The sequence below is a fragment of the Cotesia glomerata genome, linkage group LG3 (genome assembly GCF_020080835.1).
Source record: "Cotesia glomerata isolate CgM1 linkage group LG3, MPM_Cglom_v2.3, whole genome shotgun sequence".
In the NCBI taxonomy this organism is placed as follows: Eukaryota; Metazoa; Arthropoda; class Insecta; order Hymenoptera; family Braconidae; genus Cotesia; species Cotesia glomerata.
In genome coordinates, this window is record NC_058160.1 from 10357095 (window position 1) to 10373491 (window position 16397).

The 16397-nt window shown below is 30.6% G+C and overlaps 1 protein-coding gene and 1 long non-coding RNA gene across 2 annotated transcripts in view; both read right to left on the reverse strand.

Annotated features, from left to right (window-relative positions):
• Positions 1-295, reverse strand: part of LOC123260552 (lactase-phlorizin hydrolase-like) — a 34694-nt gene extending 34399 nt beyond the window's left edge. Inside the window, exon 1 of the mRNA XM_044721707.1 lies at positions 136-295. The gene's annotated coding sequence lies outside the window, so the exon portion shown is untranslated. The remainder of the gene's footprint in view (positions 1-135) is intronic.
• Positions 296-607: 312 nt separating this feature from the next.
• On the reverse strand, positions 608-16046 carry LOC123262212. The gene is made up of 3 exons (XR_006508890.1): positions 15853-16046; positions 1498-1572; positions 608-1411 (listed from the first exon to the last, which is right to left on the reverse strand). It is a non-coding gene; the product is annotated as an uncharacterized LOC123262212 (long non-coding RNA).
• Positions 16047-16397: the final 351 nt, after the last annotated feature.

Below are 16397 nucleotides of genomic sequence, written 5' to 3' on the forward strand. Positions count from 1 at the left end.
AAAAACTCTATTTTAAAAAATATTTTAAAATAAAATTCACCGAGCAGAAGAGATGTATATATAAATACTTCTGTAAAAATAATTTCTATTCATATTGTAAACACATAATTTATCGTTTACGTTGACTTAACTCACCTCTATACAATGCTAACACACAACACAGACTCAACAGATGATCCTCCATAAACAGTAAACACCAGCATAAAAGTTAATACTACTAACTTGCTGTTCTGTTGAGCCAACAGAAAGAACAACCATTATTGCGAAAGTTTTAATAAACTAATCGACGCATCTTCACGTCATGTTAAACTTAAACTATTTCACAATATATATATATATTTGTACGTACCTTACACATGTCAAAGATCATATTTTACATATTTACGTAAATATTATTATATATATTTCTATTATTATTCATTTTTATTACCATTATCATTACTCATCTCTTCAATCAAATTTCTTCTATAATATACAATTAAATTGCTTATTAATTACACCAATAATTTATAAATGAACTTTTATTATATTACATTATATTAGATTATATTATATTACACGGTTTGATTGACAATATCTATTAAAAATATATTACAAGCATTAGAAAGGCAATCTTTTATTTAAAATAATAAAAATTAAAAATCGTGATCAAGAATAATAAAACCGGAAACTTATTCACTAAAAAGAGTGTAATCGTAATAACAACTTAAGCGTTTCACCGACTGGAACAAAGCAAGAGCAATAATAAACGATAAAAAATAAAAAAATAAATATATATATAAACCGAGAGACCTAAAACTAATATCGAACGAAACCCGCAATTGTGGTCTCGCGGACTTGGCCTCGCTACTGTGGCCGCCCCTCGGAACCTCCTAAAAACCGGGAGCTCGGTCTCCCCTTCATCAACCCCAGAGAGGCTGCGCGGTGAGATCCACCGGGTTCGTAACCTCGCGGCACCTACTCGTGCCGATTCTCTTCGCGAAAGGCTCGCCAACAATTTCGCGGTCGGCAGGACTAATTTTGAATGCCATTAGTTAGCACACACCGACTTTGGCTTCTGCATAAACTTCCAGACGGATAATCATAATCATAATGATAATCATAACCATAATAAATAAATTAAAGAAAAATAAAAACAAAGTGAGCCGAGATCTGAGATGATACGGAATTATTTTCTCCACCCTGTTTGCTTCTTTGTACTTTCTTCAGTCTCGAGGATCTTGCTCTCCATCCGACAGTTGTTCATTACTCGGAATCCCTTTTTTTATCTGGCTTCATAGCGTCTTTGTTTTATGCATTGTCTGATTGGCTCGGGCCTTTAATATACTTTTATTCCCCTCCTATTACGGCACAATTTTAGATTGCCAGGTTGGCTCCTGTTCAAGTTTACCCGCAGAACAACACGTTAAACCTTAAAAAGAGGATGAGGATGAGGATGAGTTTATATGCCACCGGCTGAGTAGCTACTGTACCAAAGTACATTCATCCTATACGTACCTTCATCAGGTTTATTTCCAGCATTATCATCATAATCCTATCCAGACGCCGATACACGAGTGGCGCCACCCCGATCTGTAGATTGAATCGCCAAGAATAACACAAATAAAAGTACAAATATCTATTCTATTATCCAGATTCCGCACATCAGCCTTCAATACACATCAATCTTATCCAATTTGTTCCCTCTGAGACCTCCATATCATTATCGATAATAATAAATAATAACAAAAGTTTATTATCAATATTTCATTCCGACAAAATAAATAAATTTTTAAACTTTTACTATAAAATATTCTAATTAATTCGTTTAATTTTCTAAAAGCAAGAAAAATTCCTCGATTTGTATGTTTTATTTTATTTTATTGAATACGACGTCCGGCAAGTATCACGTAGTTGTGCTTTGATGTCTACCGCAAAGCTTATGCACCGCGGATATAATGCATTATAATGCGTACTCGGTACCCGGATTTACTGACAGAGTACAGAGTACCTAACCCGCGAAAGAATTATCCCACGGGGTTCGGGGATAAGCCATCAACCAGCAGCCATCCTTCGATAATCAAGTGTACACACTGTACTATACAGTATGTACATACCGTAACTCGAATTATTGTTGTTATTTAGATTTAATGCGAGTGTTTGTTTGTACTACTGGGTAGTAACGCTAAACCGCAACGTCAATAATCCGGAGATTGTATGAATAGAAAGGCTACTGTCTTTCACGTGAAAGTTTTTTATCTTTGCTTTAAAATTAACAATAAATTTTATTTTTCTATTACCGCTAGAAAAAAAATCAACGCAACAGGTGCTGACTATTTTTTTTTTCATTATTAGTATGTGTGGGATATAATATAAAACGTGGATATAAAAACGCGAACCGGCGAGTAACAAATAAAGGAGAAGAATAAGCTTCCGAGTTACGCGAATAATATTTTTTTTTATAAAATTCAAGTTGTTTATTTTCATCTGGCCTTTTGTTACTTTTTTTAACTTCTCGCTAAAAAAATTGAAAATTTAAAAAACTTGGGAAGTTATTGGTTTTACCCCGTTTTTCGAAAATCGAGTTTTCAATGGATGTTGACGTTTTGAGGTCCTAGGAAGCTTCCCCGAATAGTTTCACGATGATGTCCGTATGTATGTATGTATGTATGTGTGGCCGTATGTAAACCTCTCATAACTTTTGAACGGCTTGACCGATTTCATCACGGTTGGCGCCATTCAAAAGGGCTTGACCAAACTTAGATTTTGAATTTAGACAGACTCGCACCCATAGATTTTAAGAAATCTCAAAAAAACTACAAAAAAAAATTTTTCCAAATGTCGTTTTTTTTCGATAACTTTCAAACAGCTCTAAATTAGGAATAAATATAATTAACTAAAGTTATTTTAAAAGTTGATAAATTGCAAATACTTAATTTATAAATTGAACAATCTTTCTTAGCAACAGCAACTGCTAGACGTCCACTGAATTTAGTTAAATCATTTTTATACTTTTGCAAGCTCACTTGATACTGAAATTGTGACACGGCTAATAATTTTTAAAACTTTTTTAACAAGTAAAATATAGCAAGAAAAATTTATTTAAATAATTCCAAATTTAACCATAAAAACCCATTTTATCATATAAATACATTGGCCATAAAACTTTTCTTATTCTCTTAGTAATACAGATTATAATGTAATATAATTAATGCAAATAATTTATAAAGATAATTTTCTTTTATAAGCAGTCTTCATATCATATGACATTGCAAGCAAAATAAATTCACTCACAAAATAATTATCAACTGTTAATAAATATTTATTAACTATAAATAAATACTTATTAACTATTAATAAATACTTATTAACTATTAATAAATAAACTTTCCTCCCAAATAAATATTCATTAAATGATAAAAAATATTTATTAAAATTTAATAAATTAAATAATTGTCTTTAAATAAATTAAATTATTAATAGTTAATAAATCCTTCTATCAGTGAACCTTCGTCATAATTGAAATAATTTAATATTTTATCGGTTGAATAGCTTCTTAGAGACGGATAGAGTACGTGTTCGCTCCATAATCATACGCCAAAAAGTGAAGTCCTTTGAGCCGCACATCATGGAATTTACTATTTATTCAAAATATAAGCATTCTTGTTACTTGTCGGAATTATTGGTATCGAAATTGAGAACATGATGATTGAACTTTTTGAATAATTTTTTTCTGATATTTATCAATTTTCCATATCGAGAATAATTTTAATATTTATAACCAAAATTGTTACTAAGTTTTATAAGTGATAAAAAAGATTTGTTTTTCTAAAGATTAAAAATTTATTATCAGTAAGTAAGGTATAATGATAAGAGAAATAGTTTATGAATTTTTCTTATCATGATAGGGAGAAGGTAAAAAAAATTTGTTTTTAGTGTAAAAACTAAAAGTTATATAACAATTTTGTGAAATTCGTATTGAAAAATATTAATAAGAAAACATGTTTATCTAGTGAATAATTAAGTTTTTTCTTATTAAAAATTACTTATAGAAATATTTAAATTAAATAGCTCCAAAAGTTTATCCGTTTTCCAGATTTTTCAATTTATTATTCTTCTGTGTATAGTATCTCCGATTCAAGCAGTGGCCGTGAGCCGGGGAGAGGGAAGAGGGAGATGTTACGTGGCCTGTAATTTGCGCGGTCAAGCCCGCGGGATCTCATCCCGATTCCTTTATATTAGTAACGAATAATATAAATTTTTCGCTGGAATGATATTCCTCGATTAAATTTTGCGAGACTTGCTTTAAATAATAATCAGATCATTAAATAGAATTGCCTTTTTTTTATTTGCTTACAGTAGTTTGTTTCAATAAAACCGCTTACAAGTGATATAATTCGTTTTCTGTGAGAGTAATTTGTAATTAATCGGTATCGATGGTAGAAAATTAGTTGGCAGCGAGTCAGTTCGAGTAAGAGTCGAGAGAAATTTAAAGCACGCCGCGTTATTTCTTTTAATTCCCACGCGCATGACTGACCAACAGTATACTTACGGTAGCAGCTTTTTATTTTTAATCCGATTGGCCGAGAGATTCTATTCGAGCGGTGAACGTGTTTAGTAATTAGAAATTTAGGTGTTGGTCAATTTTCGTTTCTAGTGCTATTAACTCTGTAACTAAATAACACTGGCGCCTTTTGTGCTACAAATAATTAACATTCGGTTATTTAAGCTGTAAGCCGGCTTTGTATTTTTATTTAGGATCTTCATCTTCACTTTCCCAGTTTTATTGACCTCGCTCATTTATCATCACCACTATTATTCAGTTACAACATCATTGAGCGTGATAAATATTTTATTTTAAATCTTTTAAGTGAAACAGAATTGTAAATTAATTTTTAAAATGTTTTATCTTTAAAAAAATTAACTCGACCGAATTTAAAAATTTATTTTTCTTTTAAAGAGATCCACGCGAAGTAGTCAAATTTTTAAAATTTCCTGAAAATTTGTAAATTCAATCTACGTAGCCTGATAATAAATAAAAAAATTAAAAAACAGTAGGTTTCCGGGATATTTAATCAAATAATTGAGTTTGAAAATTGTAATTTTTACATGTAGGTAAATAGAGATTCCACCAGCCGTTTATTTGATTAAAAATTTAATGCAATTAACGATTTTGAAAAAATTTTATTTTCATTGAATTTGATTGAAAAAATAATAAGCAATTGATTAAAACAATGAAAAAGTAGGTTTCCGAATGTACTACGGAGATATTTTATATTTTTTATAAAAAATCACAAGAAACTTTCGTTCTTTAAAGTCTTGTATTTGACTTGGCAACACCGCTTTCGCAGTTACCCAGCGCATAAGTAACCGCGGTTTTTTAAATGCTAGAAGATCTTAGTCATTTTAGTTAGACAGTAAACATAAATAAATTTTAAGGTTAGGGAACTCTTGCGGTGTTGTTAAGTGTATATACCGGTAATTCAGAGTGCTATATTTTTTATTTGTCAATTAAATGTTAATGAGTAAATTTTTCGAAAATTTCCTTAAAAATGTTATTGATTAATTTAAAAATTAATTTTAAGATGCATAACAAAAGTATTTCTACCTATTATTTTTTTTTAGACATTCTTTACACTAGGAGGGTACTTGGATCTCCTTAAATCAAGCTCCAAAATAACTTATACCGGAATTTACCGAGTCTGGAAGCTTGAAATCAATAAAAGGACAATAAATAATTTATTAACATCTGATGGATTAGATAACATTGTTCAGTAAAATATCAGCCGGTAGTCTAGTCCAATCGAATATTAATAAAATAAAATAAAATATGCATATAAAAGTGTAGAATAGTATAGAGTTATTTAACGAAAAGGATCGATGTGCATTTATTTGAATGAGGAAAAGAAAATAGACAATGGCGCGATAATTCTTGGAACTTTTCCCAAGTATTTACGAGCATATATATCGTACTGAAGAAGTTACAAGAAGCACGTTCTGCCGGCAGCCGTTCCTATATACTATATACAGCATGTATGGAGTACATAGACTACATACATTTCTGCATCACCAGTACTAGAGACTGAGACTGTAAACTGTGTTGGCTGTAAACTCTGCCCTGTGCAGAGTACAGATCTGTGTCTATGTGTGTACGCGGCTCACACACGGGCATTGCTCAGTGTCTTCTCTACTTAACTTAACTTAACTTGTTGTATGTACCATCGCTTTCAATGTAGATTCAATGGGAATAATATTTTGTTGTATGAGATGTACACCAGAGGCGCGTCGTCTATGAAAATGCCTACCGTTGAATCGTGTTCTTGTTCTTGTTTTTGTTTTTTATTATTATCATCATTATTATTATTTAAGCCAGTCGCTGTTATTGTTGAGAAGATTTTTACGGAGAACCCCCCGAGTCGAAATTTAGAGCCTATATAGAACCCTTTAGTCCAAAATAGATCCGACTGAGAGCCCTGTAGTCCCATAGCTCCGATTTTGAACCCACAGGTCCGTCAACATTAGCCTCTTCATAAATTTTTATTAACTATAACTAAATTATTCATGATATGAAAAATTAAAAATTAAAAATTATAAATAAAAAATTAAAAATAAAAAATAAAAAATTATAAATAAAAAATTAAAAATTAAAAATAAAAAAGTAAAATAATATGAATTAACCCATGTACACAGAAAGAAAAATTTCTTGACTAGAGAACAAAATTCTTGGCTCGAGAAAATTTTCGGGTGCCTGAAAGAAGGCCGAAGTAAAAATTTTTCTTGGAATTCTATTCTTGGTGGAAGTCATTTTTTCTTAATTTAAATTATCATCAATACTTGTCACAATAAATTTTTGTATTTGATCAAGATTTTTAGATACTTTAGGGAAGCAGCGCCACTTACTTCAGCTGAGAAAAAAATTTTCTCACCTTGAGAAAATTTTTCTCTTGAATATTTGTTACCCATTTTATATTATTTTAGCGTGCAATTATACATATTGAATAAAAAAAAATGATTCAATATTATTTAATCTTCCCATTTGACATGTTAATCAATAAAAATGTTAATGAAAATTTACTTCTATCTTTATATTTAATTTTTTGGAGCAAGAGAGAAATTTTCTCAAGATAAGAAAATTTACTTCTATCAAGAACAAAATTTTTTGGAGCAAGAGGCTGAATTTTCTCAAAACAATAAGATTTTCTTGACTTAAATAAATTTTCTTGGATCGAGATACGTATTTCTTAAAGCAAGAGAATTAATTTTGTTGGAATAAGTGAAATTTCTTGTGTCAAAATAAATTTTTTTTTTTTCGCTCAAGAAAATAATTAGGAAGAAAAATATTTTCTTGGCTCAAGTGAACCTTTTTTTCTGTGTAGGAGTCCCCAGAGTAGAACGACGGAGCGAAGCTTGCGCTAGGACTGGACAACTCAGTCTCGGCCGTTCCTTTGGTGAACCAGACTTGAATCAAGACTGGCTCATCTAGCTCTGGCTATTTAATGGTGTGCTAGGCTTGGGTCAAGACTGTATAACTTAGCCTTAGCCATTTAATGGAAAATCTAAAGTTAATTAATCATTAAGTAAGAGAAGGAGGGGGGGGGGGCAAAACGGACCTATTAAGACAAAAATGTTGAAATCCGTAATGTTTTTCTCTGGTTTTACGTTTTTCTTTAGTCCTTTGCCAAGTATTTGACATTAAATTGTTCTTATTGAAAATAAAAAATTAAAAATGTGCAAAATGGGCCACCTTCAGAAAATGTTTATTATATGAGTTTTCAACTTGTCTTACTTTTTTTGGGCTTTTACTGAGTTTATGGTTTTAATTTTTTTGTGTCTATCGAAATTAAAAAATTGAGAAAAGTGAGAAATCTCAAAAAAATTACAAAAAATTTTTTTTCAAATGTGGTTCTTTTGGAATAACTTTTAAACGGATTTACCGATCGATTCTAAAAACTAATCAGCTCTTAACATCAATAAACTACGTTGATCGCAGCCAGCCCGGTCAAAATCAGTTGATTCGTTAGTTAGTTATCGTTGTCGAAAGAAAACCAAAAAAAGTATTTTTTCGGAATTACTTCGAAATTCCTAGTTCGATCAATTTAAACTGAAAGATTCTTTGTGAGGCTTCAAAAACTGCGTCGAGTGCCGCCAACCGTGTAGAAATCGGTTCATTCATTCAAAAGTTATTGCAGTTTAAAAATTCAAAAAATAATGTTTTATTAAACTTCTATCAGATTTTTGAGCTCGGAGAACTCAAAATGACACGAAAATTATATTTATTAAAAATGGATTTTTTGATCAATTATTTAATTAAAATTTTCATCAATAATTAAAAAATTAAATTTTTTAACTAAAAAAATTGTTCTTCTTGATCTGAAGAGAAAAATTCTTTAACTAAGAAATTTATATTGGTTTAAGTGAATTTTTTTTGATTAAAGAATTTTTCGTCTTGATTCAACACAATTAATTTCTTTAAAATTATTGTAAAAATTTATTGTTTAACGAATATTTGTTAGAAAATGCTAAAATTGAAAATTTATTATTCAACCAAAACAATTACATATCGTCAAAATTGATATGGTCTTTAAAAAAATTAAAATATAATAATTTACAGTTAAATTTTTAATATTGATAATTTTAAATATTAAAATTTATAATAAAATATTGAAAATCTACAGAATGATGTACAAAGTCCAGAGTAATATAAGGACTTGATTTTTGCATTTTTTTAATTAATAACCATGTGTAAAAAATAGTTAATTTTCATCAAAACACAACATTAAATAACATAAATTACATAAATATTAAACCGCCACACTTCATCATTATATAGATTTAGCTTATGAGAATGATGAGATGTATGGTAGCTCATCGGTCGTATAGTGTAGGGGTTAGGTATCGGTATAGTAAGCGCGCGGCTCAAGTTCGAATCTCGGATAGGACGGATGCAATTTTCACTTTATTTCTATGATTAGCGAAAGTTAGGTTTAAATAAGAGTCAAACAGTCTGAATTTGCGTTGGCTCTACATCTAAAATCAAATAAAAAAAAAATGACGCTTAAAAAGTTAATTATTTTATTATTTCTTATCAAATAGCATGAGGCAGACTTGACAGTTCACTAGGGCACAATCCTGGTAACCAGACATGGGCCAGTCGTGGCAGCTAAGGAAAATAAAAATTAATTAATAAAAAAATAACAATAAAAGAGGATTCAGGGGTTCAAAATCGGATCTAATTTTTATTTTCATCAGGTCCGATTTTGAACCCTAAAGCGCCGAAAACGGAAATTTGTAGCGCTTGTGGGACCAAAACCGGACCTACTTAAACATGGAAACAAGCTCTAGTTTGAGCCCCTAAGTCCGGAATAGGTCCGATTTTAGAAGGTTCTAAATGGGCTCTAAATTTCGACTCGGGCCGATCCGAGAGAGAAAGGAGCCTTTAAATAAAGAGCCGGAATCACACATTACTATCAGCATCAACCGATTCAACGGTATCCATTTCACCGGTACGGTGTATATATCAAATACAGTATAGGCACTATGTGCCGAGTAAAGGATCCCAGTGTCATATATAGATATATGTTATAGAGTAGAGCAGACTGGATAATATTAATGAAGGACGAAAAGGACTCGCCGGTGGTCTCGGGTTAAACGGACACCAAAAAGTAATGCGTTGACTTGATTAATTGTCGGTAGACCTCGACTGGACGAAAAATTTGTATTGTAGAGCAGCTTTTTTTATTTCTTTTTTTTTTCGACTTTTTGTTCTTTGGTCAAACAAAGGATCGTAGCACGGGTCCATAGAAGAGCAGTCGACAAAGGAGGTGAAAAGGGAGACAGGAGTGGCTGGCTTTCAACGTACGTGTCGCTCCGTGTAGACGAGTGGCAAGCGTGGGTGAGCCCACGGACAGAACCCATTACTTAGTGAGCTATTAAAAGATCTTTCTCGTGTATCAATATTGAGATTATTCATTCGGCTCATGTATTACCAGATATCCAAATTATTCTCAATCATTTTTTCGAGGTGATATAACAGCCATCATATATCTTATATATGACTCACTAACACTTTTTGTTGTCTAGTTTTTTTCTTAATAGTTTTATTATTGCTACATATTTTTTAAATTCAAACTTTTTAAAATACTGAAATTTATTAATTACTATAGCAATCTTGTAGTCACTATGTGACTGCCGTGACTTGTGAACTATAAATAAATAAAATTTTGCTTTATTAAATAATGAGTTTTGTTAAATTGTACAGTACTTTCTTAACTATTGACATTTATAAAGATATAGGCTCATTCTGATGTTACACTCATCAAGAGCTTTCATTTGAGTATCTACATGCATTTTTGATATATTTTTGATATATACATATATATAATATATATTTCAAATATATAAGCTCATCCCGATGTTACACTCATCAAGAGATTTCATTTGAGTACCCACATGCATTTCTGATATATTTTTCATATACACCGAAAAAAAAATTTCGTTCTGGTAACCTAACTGTAGAGTTACCACAACTATACACAGTTTACTATTCGTTGTAGAGTTACAGTAACATAATGTTATTTAGTTCTGATAACCCAATGATGTTGAGCTCTCAGAGCTCTACGGGATTGTTCTCAGAGCCAAACGGTATAGTTGGGAGCGCCCTACGTTGCGCAGTAGTGGAGTGCGCTGACATATTTCATAACCTTCTAAAATGACAAACAGAATTATTTTGTTACTCATCCATATTATTAAAAATATATGAAGACAATTAAGTTTCCAGTTTATTTATTTAAGGAAATAGGTTTTTTTTTTTGTCAAATTGAATTTCGTTAGAACAATTTTGTATTTGTGGTTTTTCAAGGTTCATTTGCAGTGACTGTTAATTAAATTTATTAGTTGAATATATTGTGATAAGTAATAAGTTATCGGAATACATTTAAAAGACCCCATTTAACACAAAATAAAATTTGTTTTCGTTTATTTATCTTTTCTTGTGCATATACGGTAGTGATTTTATGTCCAATATTTATTAATATAATCAAGAAAATAAGATAATTTTGTGACGACCATATTTTTATTTTACAAATAATTTTTATTTGTAATATAAGTTCTATTATTATTTTATTTCTATTATAATACTATTCTTATTTGTCATATACAATTATTGTTGGCAATATAAATTCGTTCTGCCGCATTTATTTATTAAATTATCAATGCTAAATCGTAAAAATTATCAAACAGACTGCCAAAAATTAGTTATAGTCTCAGAACGATCCTGTAGAGTTGTGAGAGGTAAATAACGTTTAGCTCTCAGAGCTCAACGATGTAGAGTTGCAGGAGCCAAACGATATTGTTACCATAAGAATACGTTAACCTACTGGAACTTTTTACAACTAACTAACTACTATAGAGTTCCTATAGCAAAATTTTTTTCTCCGTGTATACATATACTAGCTGTTACTCGTCCGCTTTGCTGGGCGCTTTATAGAATTGCATTTTTTGATCTAGACTTTAAATTTAATTAGAGTATTGTTTTGACTTACACAGATTCCCAATTCTATCGAATTGGCATGCACCTTTTATCCATGTAATTATTCTAGCTAATATTCATAGTAACTTCCAATGTGCAATCATTATAACATTCCCGTGTCTTTCTTACAAAAATGAACAATAATTGATATGAAAAAAAAAAATTTGTAATGAGCATTGAAAGTTTCAGTTAAAGAAATTGTAGGTCTCATAAGTGGAGAAATCTGCCTAGTATATAAAGATAACCAACAGAACTAAAAAATTAATTTAAAACAAATGACAATTAAATAGAATAAATTTCGTTACAATAAAAATTCATTATTTCTAAGTCAAAAAAATATAGGTTCCGGATAAGTAATCACCAGCATATCATATACTAAAACCTTCTCCGAAATGCGCTGCATCTTATGGTATAAGTATTATTCCGATTGGTTCAGTAGTTTTCGCAGTATAACTGGACAAAAAAACCGGCTCTCCATTTATTAGTATAGATATAATATATATAAATACAATCGTGGACATTAATTGAAGTATGTTTTTAAATTTACTAGAAAATAGCCGTTTGTAAACTTGAACGTTTGTAAACTAAAAACTTTTAAAACTGAAAATGGCTCCGTTTATAAAATGAGTTGATCATTAAAAAAGAGAATACTAAATAATGATTAATAAAAATGATGCAAAATGTAAACTTGTAACAACCTTAAAATGTCATAAAATAAAATTCAACCAATCAAAAAAAAGAAAAACGTTAACAAACTCGATATTAAAGCGAGCGAATTTTAAAAATTGACATTAGTAGAATAATATATTTTTAAATACGGCTAAATAAAAAAAAAGTCGTTAAAAAAAAACTGAAATAAAAAAAAGTAAAAAAATGCATATCTTGACATTAGAATAAAAATAATTTTAAAATAAAATATTTACGTAATGTTGACATTTGTTAAAATTAGTGCATCGTGAATTTTGCCAATTCAAAACTTAGCCACGCGAATTCAGCCAATAGTAAACTTTGCGATTCATGAAATAAGTGAATGCTAAATTTTGTTAACAATTAAAATAGCCGTTTGTAAACTCAGCGGTTTATAAAAGTAGCAGATTTTTAATTTTAACGCTTATTAATTTATCTATTAATATATTTATTTCCGATATTTTTGAAGCTATAAAATTTAGAGACAAAAGCCTTTTCTCAACAACAGGTCAGCCGAGAACTGATTTTCCGAAATTTTACTTACGAAGAATATTACGGAGCTGAAAATGATAAAAAAAAATTCTTGTAAGGAATAAATCATGGAGGCTTGTGTATTGTGTAATAATAAAAGATTATATTTTTATTTTTATTTAATTATGTACATATTCATGTATAAAAATATATTTTTAAAAATTATATATACTGACATAAGGTTGCCCAGAATTTTGAACTCGGTGAAATCAATAAGTCCAAAAACTTTCTTCAATAATTTCTATTGGGCAAGATACCAGCTTGTGTCAGTATATATAATTTTTAAAAATAAAAAAAAATATATTTTTATACATGAATGTGTACATATTTAAATAAAAATAAAAATAAAATCTTTTATTATTACACAATACACAAGCCTCCATGATTTATTCCTTACAAGAATTTTTTTTATCATTTTCAGTTCCGTAATATTCTTCGTAAGTATTATTATTATTATTATTATTATTATTATGCTTTACTTATACACCTCTCGGTTTTTACAATGCTGATTCCTCTTTTTCTCCTAGTTCTACGCTTTTTCTATTTCTCATATTGGACCTCAGCAAGTCCCACCCGACACTTCATTTTTACTTAAATTTTTGCGGCTGTGGACCGACTTGTGCTTTGTGTACCGTATTCACCCTGAACCTCACCTCTCAGGCTGTTGGAACAGAACCATGGGGAAACCACAGAGAAAACCCATGATAGTACAGTCGGAGCTGGGCTAAGTCTACAGTGATTGATAAGAAACTCTTCTTTATCGACCACTGGAGCATTAGGCCCCTCTCCTAGTGTGCAGAGATCCCTCGCGCTAACCAACGCCGACTAGAGTGGTCACCCATTCAAGTTGTTGCTTAAATGGGTGCTCACCCAAGTCAGACGTGTGCCGCCCGGCTATCTCTGCCACTTTCAGAGGCTGGCAACGTAACGCACATATTTTTATTTATAATCACTGAAAAATAGTGGTGCGTGCCGGGATCGAACCCGGGTCCCACTCTTTCGAAAAGAGGGCACCGAGCCGACTCGGCTATTGCCCGGCTAATATATTCTTCGTAAGTAAAATTTCGGAAAATCAGTTCTCGGCTGACCTGTTGTTGAGAAAAGGCTTTTGTCTTTAAATTTTATAGCTTCAGAAATATCATAAATAAAAATATAATAGATAAATTAAAAAACGTTAAAATTTAGAATTTGCGATTTTTATAAGCCGCTGAGTTATCAAACGGCTATTTTAATTGTTAACAAAATTTAGCATTCACTTATTTCATGAATCGCAAAGTTTACTATTGGCTGAATTCGCGTGGCTAAGTTTTGAATTGGCAAAATTCACGATGCACTAATTTTAACAAATGTCAACATTACGTAAATATTTTATTTTAAAATTATTTTTATTCTAATGTCAAGATATGCATTTTTTTGTTTTTTTTTTTTTATTTCAGTTTTTTTTTAACGACTTTTTTTTACTTAGCCGTATTTAAAAATATGTTATTCTATTAATGTAAATTTTTAAAATTCGCTCGCTTTACTATCGAGTTTATTAACGTATTTCTTTTTTTTGATTGGTTGAATTTTATTTTATGACATTTGAGGGTTGTTACAAGTTTACATTTTGCATCATTTTCATTAATCATTATATAGTGAGTCTCTATAGGTTGAGTAGTTGTTAAGCGGCGATCTACTCATGACGCGAGTGACGAAGGGTTAACTGAAACTTTCAATGCTCATTACAAATTTTTTTTTTTCATATCAATTATTATTCATTTTTGTTAGAAAGATACGGGAATGTTATAATGATTGCACATTGAAAGTTACAATGAATATTAGCTAGAATGATTATATGGATAAAAGGTGCATGCCAATTCAATAGGATTGGGAATCTGTGCAATTCAAAACAATACTCTAATTAAATTTAAAGTCTAGATCTAAAAATACAATTCTATAAAGCGCCCAGCGGAGCGTGCGAGTAACAGCTAGTATCATCATAAATTGACTATTGGTGAGAATGATATGAAACCTTGAAAAGCCACAAATTCAAGTCAAGACTTTTCCAACGATACCAAATTTAACCACACAGTAAAAAAATTTTCGTCAAATTTAACATAAATTTTTGTGTTACTGACTGTTTTTACACAAACTAATGTTAATTCTACATTCTAGTGTGTTAAATCAACACATGAGAATGTAAAATTCTACACATTAGAGTGTAATATTCTACACAAAAATTTTTACATTTTACACAATGAAGAAAAATTTTTTACTGTGCATAAAAACCCATTTTATCATATAAATACACTGGTCACAAAATTTTGCTTATTCTCTTAATAATATAGATTAAAAAAAATTTTATTATTACGAAATATTAAAATTTTTTCCTCAAAAAATATTTATTAAAATTTTTTAAATAATTATTTATACTAAATAAATTTTAAACAAATTTTTAAATAAATAAATTTATCAAATATCAATAAAATAAATATTCCAAAAAATTTTAATTAAATAATCCGCGTAATAAAAGCGATTTATATCAAAGTTAGGGATTTTGTAAATTCAAGGATCGTGATCAGCGGTGGCTGGATAAGTCCGTCGGGGCTTCCGGTTGGCGCCAAGTCGGTATTTACAGCTCTGTCATTACCATGTGCTCGCCCGTGGCTTGCTCACGCACGATCGTACACACACGGCGAGTGAAGTATTAGTAGAGAGCACTATCGCGATTCCACATGTGTGTAATGTATAATGTATATAGCTCACAAAGACAGCTAAAACAGAGATTACACGGACTGTATCTGTAGATAAATACCAGCGAGGCATGTATGTAATGCGTGAGCACGTGCACGCGCAACTAAACGCGTGGGAGTCGACGACGAGGTGTCTCGCTCTCCAGGATCCATTGTCCGACATAATAGCTCTGCACGCGCGAGAAAATTTACTTCCTGACCTCTATCCCTTGGAGCTTTCTCACCGAAAATATTTTCGCCCCGATACTTACGCAACCCAATGACTAATCCTCAACCTGCACTAATAATAATAATAATAATAATTGCTCATACATCTATATTCTTTAGAGCAATAAACAATAATAGAATAAAAAAGTAAAACATGAGATGTAATGACGAAGGCAAGTGAGTACTTACGAAGTAACTAAAGCAGCGATTAAAGTCTCCGCAATGCCCTCAGGAGTTGTTTCCACAGAACACTGGTTAATGCATGCTGTTAACTTGAAAGGAGAATAAAAGAGACGGACAAAATAAGTTAAGTAGTGAGTAGTAAGTAGTGACTGAGGGAAGTTAACTCTAACTGTGTAACTTAACTCAAGTCCGAGCAATAAGACTTTACTTCGCACGACTAGTCATAAAATTCAACTTGAGATAGGCTCCAGTTTAATTTGTAGTTTACGTTGCAAATTATTTGTAGGTTGTAATTCTAATTTAATATCACTTTTTTCTCACAGTGATCTATTTTTAGAAACAAATTATTGCGATCAATCATCAGAGCAAATATAAAAATAATACTTGATGATTAGATTCTTTATAGACGCAAAAAATGACCGAGTTAAGCAAAATTTTTTGTAAGTATTAAATGAATAAATTTAATTATTATTGCCTAGTTGAGTACTCATACAAAGTTGAGATATAATAATAGTTCATTTATTATTTACAAGTTAGCTAACGTGACTTGT